A 24,691-nucleotide genomic window follows, 5' to 3' on the forward strand; every position below is an offset into this window, starting at 1 on the left:
ATGGATATAGACACACACACACACACACACACACACACACACACACACACACACACACACACGCATGCATGGGGTACACGCGCCCTATGCAAGCACACATACACACATACAGTATGCAAACAAACACACGCATCTCTCACACGCTTGTGCCGCATAAACACTAACACACACTTCAGTTTAGATCTGTGTGACCATGGATTCTATGAGAAGGGAGTATCTGCAGCAATACACCCAGGGCAGCTTTCAGCTATTCACGAGAGGTAAAACACAAACACACACACACACGCACGCACGCACGCACGCACGCACGCACGCACGCACGCACGCACGCACGCACGCACGCACGCACGCACGCACGCACGCACGCACGCACGCACACACACACACACACACACACACACACACACACACACACACACACACACACACACACACACACACACAGAGAGAGAGCTTTAAAACACCACCACTTCCAGTTCATAGGGCTTTATATAGCAGATTGTAAATACACACATGCATGCCTGATGCACACACTCACACCAACACAATGCAAAAGTCAGGATAAATGTTGGATGGGATAAGCACAGCGTCACACATACACACGCCCTTGTTGTATCAAAGTCACTCTCAGTGATTGCATGGCTGAAAAGAAAAACATAGTGCTGGGACACTTGGCAACACAAACCCCCCATTGCAGGACAAACAATAACTATCATTTCAATGTCCACATACCAACATGAACTAACACATGAACTAACACACGCACAAACACACGCACTCACAAACAAACACTAACAACATGCAAACAACACAACGACTCAGGCGAAGCCTCAAAAGCACAGGGGTTGTATAATGATGGTTCCTACCAGAGTGAACCAGACATCCCGTACCTCTCAGACCTGTCCTCTATAACTACTGTTGTTAATCAGTGTCTGACTCACCTCCACTCCTTTAGGCTATTCTTCCGCTCCTATCCACACACACCTCTTCTCTCTCCTCTCCTCCTTTCTCTCTCACACTCCTCCAGTCAACTGTGTTAGTCCAGCGCTTTCCCCCTCTCTCTCTGTCACTTTCTCGCTCTCTCTGAGTTGCCGAATCCCGAGCACAGCGGAGCTAACTGATCCCCTCTCTCTCTCCTCCTGTCCCTCCCTCTATCTCACCCACACTCTCTCTCTCTCTGTTTCCCTCTTGCTCTACCCCCTCTTCCTCCTCTATCTCTCTCTCTCTTTCCCTCTTGCTCTACCCCTCTTCCTCCTCTATCTCTCTCTCTCTCTTTCCCTCTTGTTCTACCCCCTCTTCCTCCTCTATCTCTCTCTCTCTTTCCCTCTTGCTATACCCCCTCTTCCTCCTCTATCTCTCTCTCTCTTTCCCTCTTGCTCTACCCCCTCTTCCTCCTCTATCTCTCTCTCTCTCTTTCCCTCTTGTTCTACCCCCTCTTCCTCCTCTATCTCTCTCTCTCTTTCCCTCTTGCTATACCCCCTCTTCCTCCTCTATCTCTCTCTCTCTTTCCCTCTTGCTCTACCCCCTCTTCCTCCTCTATCTCTCTCTCTCTCTCTTTATCTATCTATCTCTCTCTCTCTCTCCCTCTCTCGCTCTCTCTCACCGTTTCTCTCTCGCTCTCTCACCATTTCTCTCTCTCACCATTTCTCTCTCTTTCTCTCTCTCACTGTCTCTCTCTCACCATCTTTCTCTCTCCTTTCTCTATCTCTGTCATTCTCTCTACCCTCTATCTCCCCCACCTCTCTCTCTCTTTTCTATCTCCCCCTCCTCTCTCTCTTTCCTGTGTTAATCAATTGTGTGTCCGTGTTTCCCTGGCCATCTACAAGTCCTGACCTGACCTGACCAGTCCTGACCTGACCTGACCTGACCAGACTAGACCTGACCTGACCAGTCCTGACCTGACCAGTCCTGACCTGACCTGACCAGTCCTGACCTGACCTGACCAGACTAGACCTGACCTGACCAGTCCTGACCTGACCTGACCAGTCCTGACCTGACCAGTCCTGACCTGACCTGACTAGACCAGTCCTGACTAGACCAGTCCTGACCAGTCCTGACCAGTCCTGACCAGTCCTGACTAGACCAGTCCTGACCAGTCCTGACCTGACCAGTCCTGACCAGACTAGTCCTGACCTGACCAGACTAGACCTGACCAGACTAGAACTGACCAGTCCTGACCAGACTAGACCAGACCAGACTAGACCTGACCAGACCTGACCATCCCTGATCAGACTAGACCTGACCAGTCCTGACCAGACTACACCTGACCAGTCCTGACCAGACTAGACCTGACCAGGCTAGTCCTGACCAGACTAGACCTACCAGACTAGTCCTGACCAGACTAGACCTGACAAGACCATTTCTGACCAGACTAGACCTGACCATTTCTGACCAGACCAGACTAGACCAGACTAGACCGTTCCTGACCAGACCAGAACAAACTAGACTAGTCCTGACCAGACTAGACTAGCCAGACTAGACCAGTCCTGACCAGACTAGACCAAACTAGACCAGTCCTGACCCGACCAGACGAGACCAGTCCCAACCAGACCGGACCAGACCCAACCAGTCCTTACCAGGGGAAAGGGACCACTGTACACTCCCTTAGTGTGACGTAGAGAGAGAGAAGAGAGGGACCTCTGTACACTCCCTTAGTGTGACATGGAGAGAGAGAAGAGAGGGACCTTCTCTACACTCCCTTAGTGTGACATGGAGAGAGAAGAGATGGACTTTCTCTACGCTCCCTTAGTGTGACATGGAGCAAGATAGAGGGATTGAGAGGAAAGGAAAGAAAAGAGAGATCAAAACAGAGAGGTCAACTTGTTTTTTGATTGCTGAATGGTGCACATGCATGTTTTAGTGTGTGTTTTTATTGATGGCTGTCAGGACTTAATAATCGGTGATAAATTGGGGTGTTTGTGTTCCCTAGGATGTCCGCTGATGTGTGTATCTGAATTTTCTGACCCCTACCGAAAATAACCAGTGATGTTTGCAGCTCTGAAAACTCACCTTGTGTCAAGTTTCAATTAACCTCTGCTGAGATGAGGAGGGGAATATCTGTGTGTGCGTGTGTATGTGTGTATGTTAGAATGAAATACACCCACAGCTACACACCCAATGCACAATAATTGCAATACACCTTTATGTTATCTGTGAGAGGAATCTCACACGTAGACAAAGATACACACACACACACACACACACACACACACACACACACACACACACACACACACACACACACACACACACACACACACACACACACACACACACACACACACACACACACACAGCACCCACACACAGACACACACAGACACATTGCATGGTGTGGTGGGCAATGAGTGTTTGCTCTCTCTTAGCTCTCAGTAATTTGATTCGGAGGATGTTTTGATGAGAAGAGGTGCACATTACTGCAAGATGAGGACAGAGGGAAGGAGGGAGGGAGGGAGGGAGGGAGGGAGGGGAGGAGGAAAGGAGGAAAGGAGGAAAGGAGATGAGGGATGTAGTTTTAGGATGAAAGGAGGAGTTGAGAGGGGAGATATAGCTTTAGGGGTCAGGCTACTGTGTCTGAATGTATTTCTGATTTCTCTCATCTCAGACTCTCTACCCCTCTCCTCCACCCTCCTTCTCTCCCTTCCTCTCTGTCTCGCTCCATATCTCAGGGTGTTAGCTGGGGTTGTTAGAAAGGGCCTTGTTAGATCTCTTTGTACCTGATGGAGAGACGTTGATCTGTGAAGTCATTGATCTGTCCAATCAGTACACTCTGACATGCAAACACACTGTCTAATTACACTGCTCTCTCTCTCTCTCTCTCTCTCTCTCTCTCTCTCTCTCTCTCTCTCTCTCTCTCAATTTAAATTGAAGGGGCTTTATTGACATGGGAAACATATGTTAACGTTGACAAAGCAAGTGAAATAGATAATAAACAAAAGTGAAATAAAAAATGAACAGTAAACATTACACTCACAGAAGTTCCAAAATAATAAATACATTTCAAATGTCATATTACGTATATATACAGTCTTGTAACGATGTGCAAATGGGTAAAGTACACAAGGGAAAATGAATAAACATAAATATAGGTTGTATTTACAATGTTTGTTCTTCACTGGTTCACCCTTTTATTTTGAGGTCACAAATCTTGCTGCTGTGATGGCACACTGTGGTATTTCAGCCATCGATATGGGAGTTTTCAAATTCTTTGTGGGTCTGTGTAATCTGAGGGAAATATGTGTCTCTAATATGGTCATACATTTGGCAGGAGGTTAGGAAGTGCAGTTCAGTTTCCACCTAGTTTTGTGCGCAGTGTGCACATAGCCTGTCTTCTCTTGAGAGCCCGTTCTGCCTACGGAATTCTGCAATTTGTTGATTGTCCCATTTTGTGAGTTCTTGGTTGGTGACCTCACAACCATAAAAGGCAATGGGTATTTTTAACCAGATCCTAATTGGTATGTTGAATTGTATGTTCCTTTTGATGGCATATTAGGCCCTTCTTGCCTTGTCTCTCAGATCGTTCACAGCTTTGAAGAAGTTACCTGTTGCGCTGATGTTTAGGCCGAGGTATGTATAGTTTTTTGTGTACTCTAGGGCAACAGTGTCTAGATGGAATTTGTATTTGTGGTCCTGGGAACGGGACCTTTTTTGAAAGACCATTATTGGTGTTTACTGAGATTTACAGTCAGGGCCCAGGTCTGACAGAATCTGTGCAGAAGATCTACACTGCTGTTCAAAAGTTTGGGGTCACTTAGAAATGTCCTTGTTTTTTGTCCATTAAAATAACAGCAAATTGATCAGGAATACAATGCAGACATTGTTAAATGTTGTAAATGACTAATGTAGCTGCAAACAACTGATTTTCTATGGAATATCTGTCACGATCGTCGTATGGAGTAGACCAACGCGCAGCGTGGTTAGAATACATTCTTCTTTATTAATGAAGAACACGAAGAACAAAAACAACAAAATGAATACGACAACCGTGACCACTATACAAACAATGTGCTAACGTATAACATAGACAATAACCCACGAAATACCCAAAGAAGATGGCTGCCTAAATATGGTTCCCAATCAGAGACAATGATAAACACCTGCCTCTAATTGAGAACCAACCTAGGCAACCATAGACCAACATAAACACCTAGATGAAAACAACCCCATGAACCTACAAAACCCATAGACAGTACAAACACCCTAGAATAAGACAAAAACACACATATCACCCATGTCACACCCTGACCTAACCAAAATAATAAAGAATACTAAGGTCAGGGCGTGACAATATCTACATAGGTGTACAGAGGCCCATTATCAGCAACCATTTTTTAAAATCTTTATTTTACTAGGCAAGTCAGTTGAGAACAAATTCTTATTTACAATGACGGCCTAGGAACAGTGGGTTAACTGCCTGTTCAGGTGCAGAACGACAGATTTGTACCTTGTCAGCTCGGGGATTTGAACTTGCAACCTTCCGGTTACTAATCCAACGCTCTAACCACTAGGCTACCCTGCCGCCCCTCACTACTGTGTTCCAATGGCATGTTGTGTTAGCTAATTTTAAAAGGCTAATTGATTACTAGAAAACACTTTTGCAATTCTGTTAGCACAGCTGAAAACTGTTGTTCTGATTAAAAACGCAATAAAACTGGCATTCTTTAGACTAGCTGAGTATCTCGAGCCAGAAGAACCAGATCATCAGCAAACAGTAGACACTTGACTTCAGATTCTAGTAGGGTGAGGCTGGCCTGCAGACTGTTCTAGTGCCCTCGCCAATTCCTTGATATATATGTTGAATAGGGTGGGGCTTAAGCTGCATCCCTGTCTCACCCCCCGGCAATGGAAATAAATATGTGTGTGTTTTCCCCTAAATCTACTTTCCATCCATTTGTACATCTCTCTCTCTCTCTCCCTCCATCTCTCTCTCTCTCCCTCCATCTCTCTCTCCATCTCTCTCCCTCCATCTCTCTCCATCTCTCTCTCCATCTCCATCTCTCCATCTCTCTCTGCATCTCTCTCTCCATCTCCATCCCTCTCTCCCTCTCCAGCTCTCTCTCTCTCCATCTCCATCTCTCCAGCTCTCTCTCCACCTCTCTCTCCATCTCCATCTCTCCATCCCTCTCCAGCTCTCTCTCTCTCCATCTCTCTCTCCATCTCTCCATATCTCTCTCCAGCTCTCTCTCCATCTCCCTCTCCCTCTCCCTCTCCCTCTCCCTCTCCCTCTCCCTCTCCCTCTCCCTCTCCCTCTCCCTCTCTCTCTCCATCTCCATCTCTCTCCCTCTCCATCTCTCTCTCCATTGCCGTGTCTCGCTCCATTTCTCCCCCATCCTCCTTCATTAACAGAAACCTTGGTGTCAAAGCAGAATGTGTCCGTGCATGTGTCCGTGCATGTGCGCATGCTTGTGTGTGTTCTCGTAAAGCCGCAGGCAGCTAAGAGACTCGTTTTAAAAGTCTATTTTTGAAAGACGAAAAATAAAAGATCACAGTCCCATAATGACTTCTCACTTGAGGGCGATGGAGAGAAGAAAAAAAGGACGAGAGAATGAGGCAGAGAAAATTGAATGACAAAAAAAGGCCTCTTCTGTCATGCAGTTCGGTTGATTGTGTCTCTATGCATGACTGTCAGTCTAAGATAGCATTGGTGCCTCTCTCTTTGTGTTTGTGCTCACGTGTCTCTGTCTCTGTATTAAAGGTCCAGTGCAGTCAAAACTTGTGTAAAAAATATCACACTATGAGGTTGGGATAATTCTGTCAAATTGTGAAAATTATGTTAATGCCCTTTAAATATAAGAGCTGTGAAGACCACCTGAAATTGCAGCTGGGATGGAGCTTAGGCATTTCCCGGTGACATTAGTTGATAGACCAAAAAGAAAGACAGTTCCGAACTTGTCTGCCAATAACAGCTAGTTTTATCCTCCCCACTCAGACCACTCACAGACAGTCCTGCGAAATTGCTCTTTGATAAGAAGCTGTTTTTGTTTAATTTAGATCATTTTTATTGAAAACAATTGCTGTAAGGTACTTAAAACCTTTACGGGATCGGTGTCCTCCCGGGGCGTTGAGCGAACATTGGCTAATAACGATTAGCATGAGGTTGTAAGTAACAAAAACAATTCCCAGGACATAGACACACAGTGTCTGATATGGGCAGAAAGCTTAAATGCTTGTTCATCTAACTGCACTGCAGAATTTACAGTAGCTGTTACAGTGAATTAATACCGTGCTATTGTTTGAGGAGAGTGCACAATTATGAACTTGAAAATGTATTAATAAACCAATTAGGCACATTTGGGCAGTCTTGATACAACATTTTGAACAGATATTCAATGGTTCATTGGATCAGTCTAAAACTTTGCAAATACACTAGATGGCAGCAGTGTATGTGCCAAAATCGAAATTGCACCTGGGCTGGAATAATACATTATGGCCTTTCTATTGCATTTCAAAGATGGTACAAAAAATACTAAAAAACACAGTTTTTTTTCTTGTATTATCTATTACCAGATCTAATGTGTTATATTCACCTACATTATTTTCACATTTCCACAAACGTCAAAGTGTTTCCTTTCAAATGGTATCAAGAATATGCATATCCTTGCTTCAGGTCCTGAGCTACAGGCAGTTAGATTTGGGTATGTCATTTTCGGAGAAAATTGAGAAAAAAAAGGGTCGGATCCTTAAGAGGGTTTTAACTGTTACCCAGAAATGATTTGACATTGAGATAAAAACAGCTGCATATTGGACATTTAAGGTGTTTCTGTCTGCCAGTCTGTCTGTCTGTCTGTCTGTCTGTCTGTACTAGGTGTCATTGTCTCCTTTTGTGTGCATCTGTTTTGCTTTAAGATGTGTCCATCTGTCCTAGACTGCCGACAAAATCTTCTACATTCATGTTCTGTCCTCCTAAAACCTGTCTTTTGATATCAGTTCTATGGAAAAGGGTTGAGGGTGGGCTGGAGACAGACCGACGAATGGAGAGAAAGAGAATACGAGAGGAGGGAGGTAGCAAAATCCCCGTCTGAGCATCTGTGTCCTGCTTTTTCAATAATCTCCTGGCAGTTATATAAGACCCTGGACAGGACAAGAGCTTTGTGTGTGTGTGTGTGTGTGTGTGTCCACACGATATGTGTAGAGCTCCTGTGTGTTCATGTATCTGTGTATGAGTCTGCGCACATACGCTCGTCATATGTTGGTGTACGTAACCGCGTGAGTGTGTGTGTGTGTTTGAGGGTGGGTAAAGAGATTGAGGGCAGTGTTAATTCCTCAGAGAAGAACCCCCCACACGCCCTCCCCCAAACACACACAGACTGTATGTAGGGTAGAGTCCTGCACGGATCAGTTTATTTGAGCTGCACCTGCCCCACATCAATTCCAAGCCCACACCGATATCAAACATCAGGGCAGATTTTTCTCCGCAACCCGACCCACCTGCATAGAATTGTTCCCGAGAGCCAATCCGTGACCCGCCAAACAGCATACATAAATGTCTTATGACTCCAGAGTAGTAGGCTATTAGGCTATGAATTTGTCTGCAAGTGACATTTGGCTTAACAAATGAGTTACAAATAAGTTACATGGATTCTGTGTGAAATAATAATAGGGGTTGACATGATTTTCGAATGACTGGCCTCCTAAAGAAGGGCGGTGATTGATCAGATGGGTAACAATTACAAATCAGACATTGAACATATTTTTATGCATGGTCAAGTTAATAATTATGCTGTGGATCATGTATTAAACCACCGAGACACATCAAATATGCAGTCGTCCTTGACACGCTGGTATAAAGGATTTGGAGACAGGCGCAGGAATACATCATCTGGGTTGTTAATTAATACATCCAAAACAAACACGTGGGATGTACCCAAACAAAAGAGCGAGGGTAAACCTCGATAACGATAACACGCAGCACAGGCTGAGACTACGCATAGGTACTCACACCACCAACGGACACGGGAACGATAACACTCAGCACAGGCTGAGACTACGTATAGGTACTCACACCACCAACGGACACGGGAACGATAACACTCACCACAGGCTGAGACTACGTATAGGTACTCACACCACCAACGGACACGGGAACGATAACACGCAGCACAGGCTGAGACTACGTATAGGTCCTCACACCACCAACGGACACGGGAACGATAACACTCAGCACAGGCTGAGACTACGTATAGGTACTCACACCACCAACGGTCACGGGAACGATAACACTCAGCACAGGCTGAGACTACGTATAGGTACTCACACCACCAACGGACACGGGAACGATAACACTCAGCACAGGCTGAGACTACGTATAGGTACTCACACCACCAACGGACACGGGAACGATAACACGCAGCACAGGCTGAGACTACGTATAGGTACTCACACCACCAACGGACACGGGAACGATAACACTCAGCACAGGCTGAGACTACGTATAGGTACTCACACCACCAACGGACACGGGAACGATAACACTCAGCACAGGCTGAGACTACGTATAGGTACTCACACCACCAACGGACACGGGAACGATAACACTCAGCACAGGCTGAGACTACGTATAGGTACTCACACCACCAACGGACACAGGAACGATAACACGCAGCACAGGCTGAGACTACGCATAGGTACTCACACCACCAATGGACATGGGAACGATAACACGCAGCACAGGCTGAGACTACGTATAGGTACCCACACCACCAACGGACAGGGGAACGATAACACGCAGCACAGGCTGAGACTACGCATAGGTACTCACACCACCAACGGACACGGGAACGATAACACGCAGCACAGGCTGAGACTACGCATAGGTACTCACACCACCAACGGACAGGGGAACGATAACACGCAGCACAGGCTGAGACTACGCATAGGTACTCACACCAACAACGGACACGGGAACGATAACACTCAGCACAGGCTGAGACTACGTATAGGTACTCACACCACCAACGGACATGGGAAATAAAATCGACAGCCCAATGGGGAAACAAAGGGCACATTTATACAAACACAATCAGTGAGGAATTTGAACCAGGTGTGCGTAATGACACAGTTCAGTGCAGCCTAAAAGGCCGGTGACGTCAACCTCCGGAACTGGTGAACAGAATGAGCAGCAGTACCGGGTTGATCCGTGAAAGTCCTTCTGAGGGTTAGGGTTATATGAAGTCATTGGGGATTTTAAAAAAGCGACAGAGTTCATTGTATTTTTATTTTATTTTTTATTTTACTTTTATTTAAACAGGTTTTTTCTCATTGAAATAATCTCTTTTCCAAGAGAGACCTGGTCCAATAGCAGCAGGGGGAACAACGTTTCAGACTAAACAACTTACATACACTAACACAACATTAAACAAAACTATAAACACACATACAGTACAACAATTACATATTACATTAAAATCACAAACGTCTTGACTAAAAACAGCCGGCCTAAAAACAATTACACTCTGCTATGATATATACATCGATCAAGTGTTTAAACTCCACCAACGATACTAGATCATCACATTTTAAAATGTTCATGACAGAATTCCAGGACCATGGAGCTAAGTAACTAAAACTATTTCTACCATGTCCTGTTCTAATTTTTGGTACTGTTAGAAGCAAATCAGAATGGGACCGTAAATGATATTTATTTACTGACCTGACTAAAAAAGCACAGAGATAAAATGGCATTTTACCCAATATGGCCTTGTAAATCAGTGTATACCAGTGTTTAAGCCTACACAAGGTCAATGACGACCAGCCAACAGCGCTGTAGAGATCACAATGATGTGTTAGACGTTTCTGATTTTAAATCAACCTGAGGGCTGCATGATAACCTGAATCAAGTGCTCTCAGGGTAGTGGCTGAGGCCTGCATATATATTACATCACTTAAATCTAAAACCAACAGTAATGTACATTGTACCAGTTCCTTCCTGGCCTCAAAAGAAAAACAAGCCTCATGTCGGTAATAAAATCCTATTTTCAGCTTGAGCTTCCTTATCAAGTTCTCTACATGCACAGTGAAGCTCAGCTTATCATCAACCCACACACCCAAATATTTGTACACTTTAACTTGCTCTATAGGATTTCCAGCCAATGTAGCAATGACATGATTTGTAACATGCCTGGCATTTGAACATACGATGCATTTTCTTCTACCCGAATTTAGAATCAGCTTTAAATCATACAGATTCTGTTGTAGGTCGTTAAATGCTGTTTGGGCATTTTCAAAAGCTAAAGATAAACTACTACCACTTGAATAAAGAACAGTATCATCTGCATAAAAATGAACATCCGCTGTTTCAATAAGATCCCCAATGTTGTTGATATACAAAATTAACAACAGTGGGCCCAAAATAGAACCTTGCGGAACACCTGAGCATACCTCTATGGACTCAGATTTACAACCAACCGCCATTACACATTGTGTACAATTTGAAAGGTAATTTATAAACCAATCTAGAGCATGACCAGTAATTCCACAACATTTTAACCTTTGCACTAACACAGCATGGTCCACGGTGTCAAAAGCCTTCGACAAATCAATAAAAACAGACACACAATGTAACTTCTTATCAAGAGCACAGTGGATGTCATTTAAAACCTTCAATGTTTGCCGAAACAGTGCTGTGGCCAGACCTAAAACCTGATTGCATTCCATTTAAGGTGTTGTTTTCTTGGAAGTAGACCTTTAGCTGCCTACTAAGGAGAGGCAGTACATAATCAGATTTCCATAACTTGGGCATTTCCTTTACATCAAGCATGAGGTTAAAAATACATGTTAAGGGGGAGCAGTGATATCTGCAGCTAGGTGTAGGAGGCGGTGGTCTAGTTCATCAGGGCCAGGGGATTTTTTTAATCAATTTCTTTCAGGGCTTTACACACTTCTGAAACAGAGAAGGATGAAAAGGAGAACCTGGTGAAGGAGTGCACAGGGGTGTCAGGTAAACTCATAGGGGGCTCAATTATACCTTTGACCTTTTCAAATAAACTGCCTGCACCTAAAAAACGTGTATTCAAGGCTTTCAGAATGGAGGTTCTCTGAGTTACAATCTGTGTATCGACCAACAATTGTTTGGGAAGCTGTGTATCTTTTTTGCACTCCAAACCCTTCACTACTTGCCAAAATTTGGATGGATTATTTAAATTTTGTAAAGTGAATTTCAGGTAGTGGTCTGCTTTCAATTTACAAATCATAGCCACACCCATATTTCGAAGATGTTTAAAAGCCATCCAATCATCTGCCAAACCAGTCCCTCTTGCTTTAGCCCAAATAGCATTTTGTTCCTTTATGATTTTTGTAAATTCCTTAGTAATCCAAGGGTTCTCTCTGCCCTTAATCCTGCATGTTTTTAAAGGGGCCTATTACATGCATCCTGGAATGCATTGTGGAAGTAAAAAAAAGGCTAGTCCAACATCAGGGATTCATTCCAATATATTCCATTCAATGCTAGATACTATGTATAATGGAATGCTAGAAATAACATTTTTAAAAACATGTAAAAAACGTATACAATTTTTAAAAACCTGTTTAAAAATGTCAAAAAAAATCATGTAAAATCATGTAAAAACCTTGAATATCAAACCACTTCCAGTTTCTTTTCGTAATAACACGTGGGGATTTCTTAGGAATTTGACCATCTCTTACACATGCAATAGCACAATGATCACTTATGTCATTTGCAAAAATACCAGAAGCATTATAACGATGAGGAGTATTGGTTAAGATCAAATCAATCAAAGAGGATTTCAGAGGATATTTTATATTCATCCTAGTTACACTGTTGACAATCTGAGTGAGATTGTAGGTATTGCACAGAATTTTGAGTTGATCAGACCTTGATGTTAGCCAGTCCTGATTCAGATCACCCATCAGGACATGGGTTGACATTCTGTGATAACAATTTGAAAATAAAATCCAGAGAGCCAACAGTGCAGATGGAGGTCTATAACAGCAAGATACAACAATATTTAAAGATGAGCCAAGGTTTAGGTTCAAAGACAGATATTCAAATTGCTTAGGTTTAGTAACAGAAGTCAGAACGACCACCGAGAACTTGTCTTTTACATAAACAGCAACCCCACCACCCTTAGATTTACGATCTGTACGAAACACATTGTAACCATTTATGCCAATATTTTTGTCAGTAATAGATTTCTTAGGTCAGGTTTCAGAAAGCATAAATACACCAGGGTCGGCAGTTTTTATCCATATATTCACAAAATCATGCTTCGGCAGAAGACTTCTCACATTTATATGCAAAAACTTCAGGCCACTGACTACTTAGTTCCGCAGGGGTAAGAATGTCAGGACATGGATTAGACTGGACATTTCCAGATCATAGAAGCAGCAAGATAATGGCAAGTCTAGATCGAGGGTTACAACATTTGGATTTACAGACAGCAGTTGAACGAGAATCCAGAGTCACCAGAGTCTTTAAAGCCACATATTTCAGGAGATGTGTAAAGTCTTGGTTAAGTACCAGGAGAACAGTCCTGACATGTAAGCGCAAGAGTCCAATTTCTCCCATATTGTTCGGGAGAAATGTGCATAGTTCTCATGTCCATTTCCAGAGCAAGCGTGGGGTTTCTCACAAAACTTGAGGTAGAAACAATCACATATTTCCTCATTCACAGTGCAACGGGCTCTGAAAGAATCGCCAACATTGTAAAAGCCAAGGGTAGACACCAGCAAAATGAACAACAGCATCATGTTTGTTAAATGCCCTAAAAGTCACTAATCAAATAGTTCAACCGCTGATCAATAAAAAGTCAGCGATGTATGAGTATGATGTAGGGGAGCAAAGGTCCGGGGAGAGAGAGAGAAAGTGGCGAGGGCACCTGTACAAGAATGGGAGACACAGACCAGGGCAGGCGTCTCAAAACTCGCTGCCGTGTTAGCGTCTCAGAACTCGCTCCGTGTTAGCGTCTCAAAACTCGCTGCCGTGTTAGCGTCTCAGAACTCGCTGCCGTGTTAGCGTCTCAGAACTCGCTTCCGTGTTAGCGTCTCAAAACTCGCTGCCGTGTTAGCGTCTCAGAACTCGCTGCCGTGTTGGCGTCTCAAAACTCGCTGCCGTGTTAGCGTCTCAGAACTCGTTGCCGTGTTGGCGTCTCAAAACTCGCTGCCGTGTTAGCATCTCAGAACTCGCTGCCGTGTTAGCGTCTAAGAACTCGCTGCCGTGTTAGCGTCTCAAAACTCGTTGCCGTGTTGGCGTCTCAAAACTCGCTGCTGTGTTAGCATCTCAGAACTCTCTGCCGTGTTAGCGTCTCAGAACTCGCTGCCGTGTTAGCGTCTCAGAACTCGCTGCCGTGTTAGCGTCTCAAAACTCGCTGCCGTGTTAGCGTCTCAAAACTCGCTGCCGTGTAATAATCGCTGTAATAATACAAAACAACACGCCAAAGGAATTCTGTTTTTGGCCTAAATGCAAAGCCTGATGTTTGGGGAAAATCCAACAGAACACATCACAGAGTAACTGCCTCTTCATTTTCAAGCATAGCGGGGACTGCATCATGTTATGGATATGCTTGACATCGGCAAAGACTGGGGTGTTTTTCAGGATGAAAAGAAATGGGATGAAGCTAAGCACAGGCAAAATCCTAGAGGAAATCCTATTTTAAGCACTACACTCTGGAAGAGGAATCCACCTTTCAGCAGGGCAATAACCTACAAGGCCAAATCTACACTGGAGTTGCTTCCCAAGAAGACAGTGAATGTTACATTTTTGGCTTAAATCTGCTTGAAAATCTATGGCAAGACTTGAAAATTGCTGTCTTGCTATTATCCCCAACACAGACAGAGCTTGACTAATTTTTTAAAGAATAATGGGAAAATATTGCACAATCCAACCCAAGAAGACACACAGCTGTAATCTCTGCCAGAGGTGATTCTAACATGTATTGACCCGGGGGGATGAATACTTATCTAATCAAGGTATAGTAGTGGTTCATTTTTCATCCATCTTACTTCTTTTGTTTGTTTGAATTTTTCTTCCACATTGACATTACAGAGACTAAGCTATAGGCTGCAAAAATAGGCTACATTGATACAGTAAGCTATTGGCTACTCACAGTTTTACCAGCCGCACAGGTTTAAACTTTATATGGCCTGCACATGGTCTTATGAACGAAAGCCTGAATGAATGTAATAATTAACTGACAATAACTGACTTATCTTAAACAAACACCTGCTTGCACGTTTTGTAGGGTGTACATCCATCTGCCGGGCTGTTGTCTTCCTTGTCCACAATGACTCCAAAATTTCACTTGCACAGCACCTGTTTCCATGATGGTGTATTTAAACATCATAAGTGTAATTTTTTCTCCTGATAAGCAGCCATTTTTGCGTGAGCTAGGAGTCAGGGAAAATAAACTTGGCAATGTAATGTCACATGGCGGAAGGGAACATAAGCTCTGCACGTGGACAAATGAGGAATGTTTCAGCACCACACACACGATGGACAATAAGTACCCTGCTCCACTCTCTCGCTGTGTGGCTGTTGGCCTAGTCGATGTTTACACCACCGCTCACATAATGGAATTCACAACACAATTCAACACAACCTCCTGGGTTTGTGAAAAAAAATATTATCTTGATTTCAAACGTTTCTGATCCGCATTCTAATTGTTCTGAATCACGAGCCGACCCATGGGTTGAAAGAATGTTTTCATTCCACCCGGCAGCTGATTTTTTTGCGGGTCAACCATGTGTGTATCCGATCTGGTAGAGGACTCAAGTATAGGGTGGACCATCAATCTGTAGTGAATTCGCTAGTTGCCTCAGTATGTGTGTGTCTGTGTGTTCATAGTGTGTGTTTATGTGTGTGTGTGTGTGTGCGTGCGTGCGTGCGTGCGCGCGCGCGCGTGTGTGTGTGTGTGTGTGTGTGTGTGTGTGTGTGTGTGTGTGTGTGTTTGTGTGTGTGAGTGCGTGCGTGTGTGTGTGTGTGTGTGTGTGTGAGTGCGTGCGTGCGTGCATGCGTGTGCGTGTGTGTGTGTGTGTGTGTGTGCGTGGTTTATCCTGTTGATAATCCTATTTGTGACCAGCCTTTGCCCACTGCCTCACTTGGAGGGAGAGAGAGAGAATGTGGTCAGTGTACAACAGGGGAAGTAGAGACAGAAAGGCACTTTCAACTCTACTGTGAGAAATATATTCCTCACCAAGATATTCATTATTAGCAAAAATTACTAAATTGATTGTCTTATGTTATCTTATTTAAACTCAGATAAATAAACAAAAAATATTCATGGAGGAGCCATTTCTCCTCTAGTAGCTAAGTATGTATATGCCTGCCATAGCCTGAGGGGCAATGAAGTATAACATCTGCATAGTAATCATGATTATTATTACTGTCAAGATTATTACTCCACATTGAAGTGGTACGGATAGCGGTAGGACCATTGAAGTGGAAAGGGTAGCGGTAGGACCATTGAAGTGGTACAGGTAGTGGTAGGACCATTGAAGTGGTACGGTTAGTGGTAGGACCATTGAAGTGGAAAGGGTAGTGGTAGGACCATTGAAGTGGTACCATAGCGGTGGACCATTGAAGTGGTACGGATAGTGGTAGGACCATTGAAGTGGAAAGGGTAGCGGTAGGACCATTGAAGTGGTACGGGTAGCGGTAGGACCATTGAAGTGGAAAGGGTAGCGGTAGGACCATTGAAGTGGTACGGATAGCGGTAGGACCATTGAAGTGGTACGGGTAGCGGTAGGACCATTGAAGTGGTACGGATAGGAGGACCATTGAAGTGGTACGGATAGCGGTAGGACCATTGAAGTGGTACGGTTAGCGGTAGGACCATTGAAGTGGTACGGATAGCGGTAGGACCATTGAAGTGGTACGGGTAGCGGTAGGACCATTGAAGTGGTACGGTTAGCGGTAGGACCATTGAAGTGGTACGGGTAGCGGTAGGACCATTGAAGTGGTACGGATAGCGGTAGGACCATTGAAGTGGTACGGTTAGTGGTAGGACCATTGAAGTGGTACGGGTAGTGGTAGGACCATTGAAGTGGTACGGATAGCGGTAGGACCATTGAAGTGGTACGGATAGTGGTAGGACCATTGAAGTGGAAAGGGTAGCGGTAGGACCATTGAAGTGGTACGGGTAGCGGTAGGACCATTGAAGTGGAAAGGGTAGCGGTAGGACCATTGAAGTGGTACGGGTAGCGGTAGGACCATTGAAGTGGTACGGGTAGCGGTAGGACCATTGAAGTGGTACGGGTAGCGGTAGGACCATTGAAGTGGTACGGATAGCGGTAGGACCATTGAAGTGGTAAGGGTAGCGGTAGGACCATTGAAGTGGAAAGGGTAGCGGTAGGACCATTGAAGTGGTACGGAGAGCGGTAGGACCATTGAAGTGGTACGGGTAGCGGTAGGACCATTGAAGTGGTACGGGTAGCGGTAGGACCATTGAAGTGGTACGGATAGCGGTAGGACCATTGAAGTGGTACGGTTAGCGGTAGGACCATTGAAGTGGTACGGTTAGCGGTAGGACCATTGAAGTGGTACGGGTAGCGGTAGGACCATTGAAGTGGTACGGATAGCGGTAGGACCATTGAAGTGGTAAGGGTAGCGGTAGGACCATTGAAGTGGAAAGGGTAGCGGTAGGACCATTGAAGTGGTACGGGGAGCGGTAGGACCATTGAAGTGGTATGGGTAGCGGTAGGACCATTGAAGTGGTACAGATAGCGGTAGGACCATTGAAGTGGTACGGGTAGCGGTAGGACCATTGAAGTGGTACGGTTAGCGGTAGGACCATTGAAGTGGTACGGATAGCGGTAGGACCATTGAAGTGGTACGGGTAGCGGTAGGACCATTGAAGTGGTAAGGGTAGCGGTAGGACCATTGAAGTGGAAAGGGTAGCGGTAGGACCATTGAAGTGGTATGGGTAGCGGTAGGACCATTGAAGTGGAAAGGGTAGCGGTAGGACCATTGAAGTGGTACGGGTAGCGGTAGGACCATTGAAGTGGAAAGGATAGCGGTAGGACCATTGAAGTGGTACAGATAGCGGTAGGACCATTGAAGTGGTAAGGGTAGCGGTAGGACCATTGAAGTGGAAAGGGCAGCGGTAGGACCATTGAAGTGGTACGGATAGCGGTAGGACCATTGAAGTGGTACGGTTAGCGGTAGGACCATTGAAGTGGTACGGATAGCGGTAGGACCATTGAAGTGGTACGGGTAGCGGTAGGACCATTGAAGTGGTAAGGGTAGCGGTAGGACCATTGAAGTGGTACGGGTAGCGGTAGGACCATTGAGGTGGAAAGGGTAGCGGTAGGACCATTGAAGTGGTACGGATAGCGGTAGGACCATTGAAGTGGTACGGTTAGCGGTAGGACCATTGAAGTGGTACGGTTAGCGGTAGGACCATTGAAGTGGTACGGATAGCGGTAGGACCATTGAAGTGGAAAGGGTAGCGGTAGGACCATTGAAGTGGTACGGTTAGCGGTAGGACCATTGAAGTGGAAAGGGTAGCGGTAGGACCATTGAAGTGGTACGGGTAGCGGTAGGACCATTGAAGTGGTACGGGTAGCGGTAGGACCATTGAAGTGGTACGGATAGCGGTAGGACCATTGAAGTGGTACGGATAGCGGTAGGACCATTGAAGTGGTACGGTTAGCGGTAGGACCATTGAAGTGGTACGGATAGCGGTAGGACCATTGAAGTGGTACGGGTAGCGGTAGGACCATTGAAGTGGTACGGTTAGCGGTAGGACCATTGAAGTGGTACGGATAGCGGTAGGACCATTGAAGTGGTACGGATAGCGGTAGGACCATTGAAGTGGTACGGGTAGCGGTAGGACCATTGAAGTGGTACGGTTAGCGGTAGGACCATTGAAGTGGTACGGGTAGCGGTAGGACCATTGAAGTGGTACGGATAGCGGTAGGACCATTGAAGTGGTAAGGGAAGCGGTAGGACCATTGAAGTGGAAAGGGTAGCGGTAGGACCATTGAAGTGGTACGGGGAGCGGTAGGACCATTGAAGTGGTATGGGTAGCGGTAGGACCATTGAAGTGGTACGGATAGCGGTAGGACCATTGAAGTGGTACGGGTAGCGGTAGGACCATTGAAGTGGTAAGGGTAGCGGTAGGACCATTGAAGTGGTACGGGTAGCGGTAGGACCATTGAGGTGGAAAGGGTAGCGGTAGGACCATTGAAGTGGTACGGATAGCGGTAGGACCATTGAAGTGGTACGGTTAGCGGTAGGACCATTGAAGTGGTACGGTTAGCGGTAGGACCATTGAAGTGGTACGGATAGCGGTAGGACCATTGAAGTGGAAAGGGTAGCGGTAGGACCATTGAAGTGGTACGGTTAGCGGTAGGACCATTGAAGTGGAAAGGGTAGCGGTAGGACCATTGAAGTGGTACGGATAGCGGTAGGACCATTGAAGTGGTACGGGTAGCGGTAGGACCATTGAAGTGGTACGGATAGCGGTAGGACCATTGAAGTGGTACGGATAGCGGTAGGACCATTGAAGTGGTACGGTTAGCGGTAGGACCATTGAAGTGGTACGGATAGCGGTAGGACCATTGAAGTGGTACGGGTAGCGGTAGGACCATTGAAGTGGTACGGTTAGCGGTAGGACCATTGAAGTGGTACGGATAGCGGTAGGACCATTGAAGTGGTACGGATAGCGGTAGGACCATTGAAGTGGTACGGATAGCGGTAGGACCATTGAAGTGGTACGGTTAGCGGTAGGACCATTGAAGTGGTACGGGTAGCGGTAGGACCATTGAAGTGGTACGGATAGCGGTAGGACCATTGAAGTGGTAAGGGTAGCGGTAGGACCATTGAAGTGGAAAGGGTAGCGGTAGGACCATTGAAGTGGTACGGGGAGCGGTAGGACCATTGAAGTGGTATGGGTAGCGGTAGGACCATTGAAGTGGTACGGGTAGCGGTAGGACCATTGAAGTGGTACGGGTAGCGGTAGGACCATTGAAGTGGTACGGGTAGCGGTAGGACCATTGAAGTGGTACCATTGAAGTGGTATAGCGGTAGGACCATTGAAGTGGTACGGATAGCGGTAGGACCATTGAAGTGGTACGGTTAGCGGTAGGACCATTGAAGTGGTACGGGACCATTGAAGTGGTACGGGTAGGACCATTGAAGTGGTACGGAAAGCGGTAGGACCATTGAAGTGGTAAGGGTAGCGGTAGGACCATTGAAGTGGAAAGGGTAGCGGTAGGACAATTGAAGTGGTACGGGGAGCGGTAGGACCATTGAAGTGGTATGGGTAGCGGTAGGACCATTGAAGTGGTAAAGATAGCGGTAGGACCATTGAAGTGGTACGGGTAGCGGTAGGAACATTGAAGTGGTACGGTTAGCGGTAGGACCATTGAAGTGGTACGGGTAGCGGTAGGACCATTGAAGTGGAAAGGGTAGCGGTAGGACCATTGAAGTGGTACGGGTAGCGGTAGGACCATTGAAGTGGTACAGATAGCGGTAGGACCATTGAAGTGGTAAGGGTAGCGGTAGGACCATTGAAGTGGAAAGGGTAGCGGTAGGACCATTGAAGTGGTACGGATAGCGGTAGGACCATTGAAGTGGTACGGTTAGCGGTAGGACCATTGAAGTGGTACGGATAGCGGTAGGACCATTGAAGTGGTACGGGTAGCGGTAGGACCATTGAAGTGGTAAGGGTAGCGGTAGGACCATTGAAGTGGTACGGGTAGCGGTAGGACCATTGAGGTGGAAAGGGTAGCGGTAGGACCATTGAAGTGGTACGGATAGCGGTAGGACCATTGAAGTGGTACGGTTAGCGGTAGGACCATTGAAGTGGTACGGTTAGCGGTAGGACCATTGAAGTGGTACGGATAGCGGTAGGACCATTGAAGTGGAAAGGGTAGCGGTAGGACCATTGAAGTGGTACGGTTAGCGGTAGGACCATTGAAGTGGTACGGGTATCGGTAGGACCATTGAAGTGGAAAGGGTAGCGGTAGGACCATTGAAGTGGTACGGTTAGCGGTAGGACCATTGAAGTGGTACGGGTAGCGGTAGGACCATTGAAGTGGTACGGTTAGCGGTAGGACCATTGAAGTGGTACGGGTAGCGGTAGGACCATTGAAGTGGTACGGTTAGCGGTAGGACCATTGAAGTGGTACGGGTAGCGGTAGGACAATGGAAGTGGAAAGGGTAGCGGTAGGACCATTGAAGTGGAAAGGGTAGCGGTAGGACCATTGAAGTGGTAAGGGTAGCGGTAGGACCATTGAAGTGGAAAGGGTAGCGGTAGGACCATTGAAGTGGTACGGGTAGCGGTAGGACCATTGAAGTGGAAAGGGTAGCGGTAGGACCATTGAAGTGGTACGGGTAGCGGTAGGACCATTGAAGTGGTACGGTTAGCGGTAGGACCATTGAAGTGGTACGGTTAGCGGTAGGACCATTGAAGTGGTACGGATAGCGGTAGGACCATTGAAGTGGAAAGGGTAGCGGTAGGACCATTGAAGTGGTACGGTTAGCGGTAGGACCATTGAAGTGGTACGGGTAGCGGTAGGACCATTGAAGTGGTACGGGTAGCGGTAGGACCATTGAAGTGGAAAGGGTAGCGGTAGGACCATTGAATTGGTACAGGTAGCGGTAGGACCATTGAAGTGGAAAGGATAGCGGTAGGACCATTGAAGTGGTACGGTAGCGGTAGGACCATTGAAGTGGTACGGATAGCGGTAGGACCATTGAAGTGGAAAGGATGGCGGTAGGACCATTGAAGTGGAAAGGGTAGCGGTAGGACCATTGAAGTGGTACGGGTAGCGGTAGGACCATTGAAGTGGTACGGGTAGCGGTAGGACCATTGAAGTGGTACGGTTAGCGGTAGGACCATTGAAGTGGAAAGTAGCGGTAGGACCATTGAAGTGTAGCGGTAGGACCATTGAAGTGAAAAGGGTAGCGGTAGGACCATTGAAGTGGTACGGATAGCGGTAGGACCATTGAAGTGGAAAGGGTAGCGGTAGGACCATTGAAGTGGTACGGATAGCGGTAGGACCATTGAAGTGGAAAGGGTAGCGGTAGGACCATTGAAGTGGTACGGATAGCGGTAGGACCATTGAAGTGGAAAGTTAGCGGTAGGACCATTGAAGTGGTACGGATAGCGGTAGGACCATTGAAGTGGAAAGGGTAGCGGTAGGACCATTGAAGTGGTAAGGGTAGGACAATGGAAGTGGAAAGGACCCATTGAAGTGGAAAGGGTAGCGGTAGGACCATTGAAGTGGTAAGGGTAGCGGTAGGACCATTGAAGTGGAAAGGGTGGAAAGAAGGTAGGGTAGCGGTAGGACCATTGAAGTGGTACGGAAGTAAAGCGGTAGGACCATTGAAGTGGAAAGGGTAGCGGTAGGACCATTGAAGTGGGTGGTACGGTAGCGGTAGGACGGTGTAGCGGTAGGACCATTGAAGTGGAAAGGGTAGCGGTAGGACCATTGAAGTGGTACGGGTAGGACCATTGAAGTGGTAAGGGTAGCGGTAGGACCATTGAAGTGGTAAGGGTAGCGGTAGGACCATTGAAGTGGAAAGGGTAGCGGTAGGACCATTGAAGTGGAAAGGGGACCATTGAGCGGTAGGACCATTGAAGTGGTACGGTAGCGTAGCGTAGGACCATTGAAGTGGTAAGGGTAGCGGTAGGACCATTGAAGTGGTACGGGTAGCGGTAGGACCATTGAAGTGGAAAGGGTAGCGGTAGGACCATTGAAGTGGTACGGTAGCGGTAGGACCATTGAAGTGGAAAGGGTAGCGGTAGGACCATTGAAGTGGTACGGGATAGCGGTAGGACCATTGAAGTGGAAAGGGTAGCGGTAGGACCATTGAAGTGGTACGGATAGCGGTAGGACCATTGAAGTGGAAAGGGTAGCGGTAGGACCATTGAAGTGGTACGGGTAGCGGTAGGACCATTGAAGTAGGACCATTGAAGTGGAAAGGGTAGCGGTAGGACCATTGAAGTGGTACGGGTAGCGGTAGGACCATTGAAGTGGAAAGGGTAGCGGTAGGACCATTGAAGTGGTACGGGTAGCGGTAGGACCATTGAAGTGGAAAGGGTAGCGGTAGGACCATTGAAGTGGTAAGGTAGCGGTAGGACCATTGAAGTGGAAAGGGTAGCGGTAGGACCATTGAAGTGGTACGGGTAGCGGTAGGACCATTGAAGTGGAAAGGGTAGCGGTAGGACCATTGAAGTGGTAGGACCATTGGATAGCGGTAGGACCATTGAAGTGGAAAGGGTAGCGGTAGGACCATTGAAGTGGTACGGGTAGCGGTAGGACCATTGAAGTGGTACGGATAGCGGTAGGACCATTGAAGTGGAAAGGGTAGCGGTAGGACCATTGAAGTGGTACGGATGGCGGTAGGACCATTGAAGTGGAAAGGGTAGCGGTAGGACCATTGAAGTGGTACGGGTAGCGGTAGGACCATTGAAGTGGTACGGGTAGCGGTAGGACCATTGAAGTGGTACGGTTAGCGGTAGGACCATTGAAGTGGTAAGGGTAGCGGTAGGACCATTGAAGTGGTACGGATAGCGGTAGGACCATTGAAGTGGAAAGGGTAGCGGTAGGACCATTGAAGTGGTACGGATAGCGGTAGGACCATTGAAGTGGTACGGTTAGCGGTAGGACCATTGAAGTGGTACGGATAGCGGTAGGACCATTGAAGTGGAAAGGGTAGCGGTAGGACCATTGAAGTGGTACGGGTAGCGGTAGGACCATTGAAGTGGTACGGTTAGCGGTAGGACCATTGAAGTGGTACGGATAGGAGGACCATTGAAGTGGAAAGGGTAGCGGTAGGACCATTGAAGTGGTACGGGTAGCGGTAGGACCATTGAAGTGGTAAGGGTAGCGGTAGGACCATTGGAAAGTGGTAGGACCATTGAAGTGGTACGGATAGCGGTAGGACCATTGAAGTGGAAAGGGTAGCGGTAGGACCATTGAAGTGGTACGGGAAGTGGTAGGGAGCGGTAGGACCATTGAAGTGGAAAGGGTAGCGGTAGGACCATTGAAGTGGTACGGGTTGGCGGTAGGGACCATTGAGGACCATTGAAGTGGTACGGGTAGCGGTAGGACCATTGAAGTGGTACGGGTAGCGGTAGGACCATTGAAGTGGAACGGGTAGCGGTAGGACCATTGAAGTGGTACGGGTTAGCGGTAGGACCATTGAAGTGGTAAGGGTAGCGGTAGGACCATTGAAGTGGTACGGGTAGCGGTAGGACCATTGAAGTGGTACGGGTAGCGGTAGGACCATTGAAGTGGTACCATTGGTGGTAGCGGGTAGGACCATTGAAGTGGAAAGGGTAGCGGTAGGACCATTGAAGTGGTACGTTAGCGGTAGGACCATTGAAGTGGTAAGGTAGGACCATTGAAGTGGTACGGTAGGACCATTGAAGTGGTACGGTTAGCGGTAGGACCATTGAAGTGGTAAGGGTTGCGGTAGGACCATTGAAGTGGTACGGGTAGCGGTAGGACCATTGAAGTGGAAAGGGTAGCGGTAGGACCATTGAAGTGGTACGGGTAGCGGTAGGACCATTGAAGTGGAACCATTGAAGTGGTAGCGGTAGGACCATTGAAGTGGTATTGAAGTGGAAGGGGTAGCGGTAGGACCATTGAAGTGGTAAGGGTAGCGGTAGGACCATTGAAGTGGAAAGGACCATTGAAGTGGTACGGTTAGCGGTAGGACCATTGAAGTGGTACGGTTAGCGGTAGGACCATTGAAGTGGTACGGGTAGCGGTAGGACCATTGAAG

At 46.7% G+C, this 24,691-nt stretch overlaps 2 protein-coding genes across 2 annotated transcripts in view; one reads left to right on the forward strand and one right to left on the reverse strand.

The window, feature by feature from the left end:
- The window catches only part of LOC135571779 (uncharacterized), a 43,418-nt gene extending 42,284 nt beyond the window's left edge, over nucleotides 1–1,134 (reverse strand). Inside the window, exon 1 of the mRNA XM_065018542.1 lies at nucleotides 942–1,134. The gene's annotated coding sequence lies outside the window, so the exon portion shown is untranslated. The remainder of the gene's footprint in view (nucleotides 1–941) is intronic.
- LOC115127015 (dedicator of cytokinesis protein 2-like) overlaps nucleotides 1–24,691 on the forward strand; it is a 192,817-nt gene that overhangs the window by 132,986 nt on the left and 35,140 nt on the right. The gene's annotated exons all lie outside the window — the stretch shown is intronic.

This window comes from Oncorhynchus nerka, linkage group LG5, assembly GCF_034236695.1.
Source record: "Oncorhynchus nerka isolate Pitt River linkage group LG5, Oner_Uvic_2.0, whole genome shotgun sequence".
NCBI lineage: Eukaryota > Metazoa > Chordata > Actinopteri > Salmoniformes > Salmonidae > Oncorhynchus > Oncorhynchus nerka.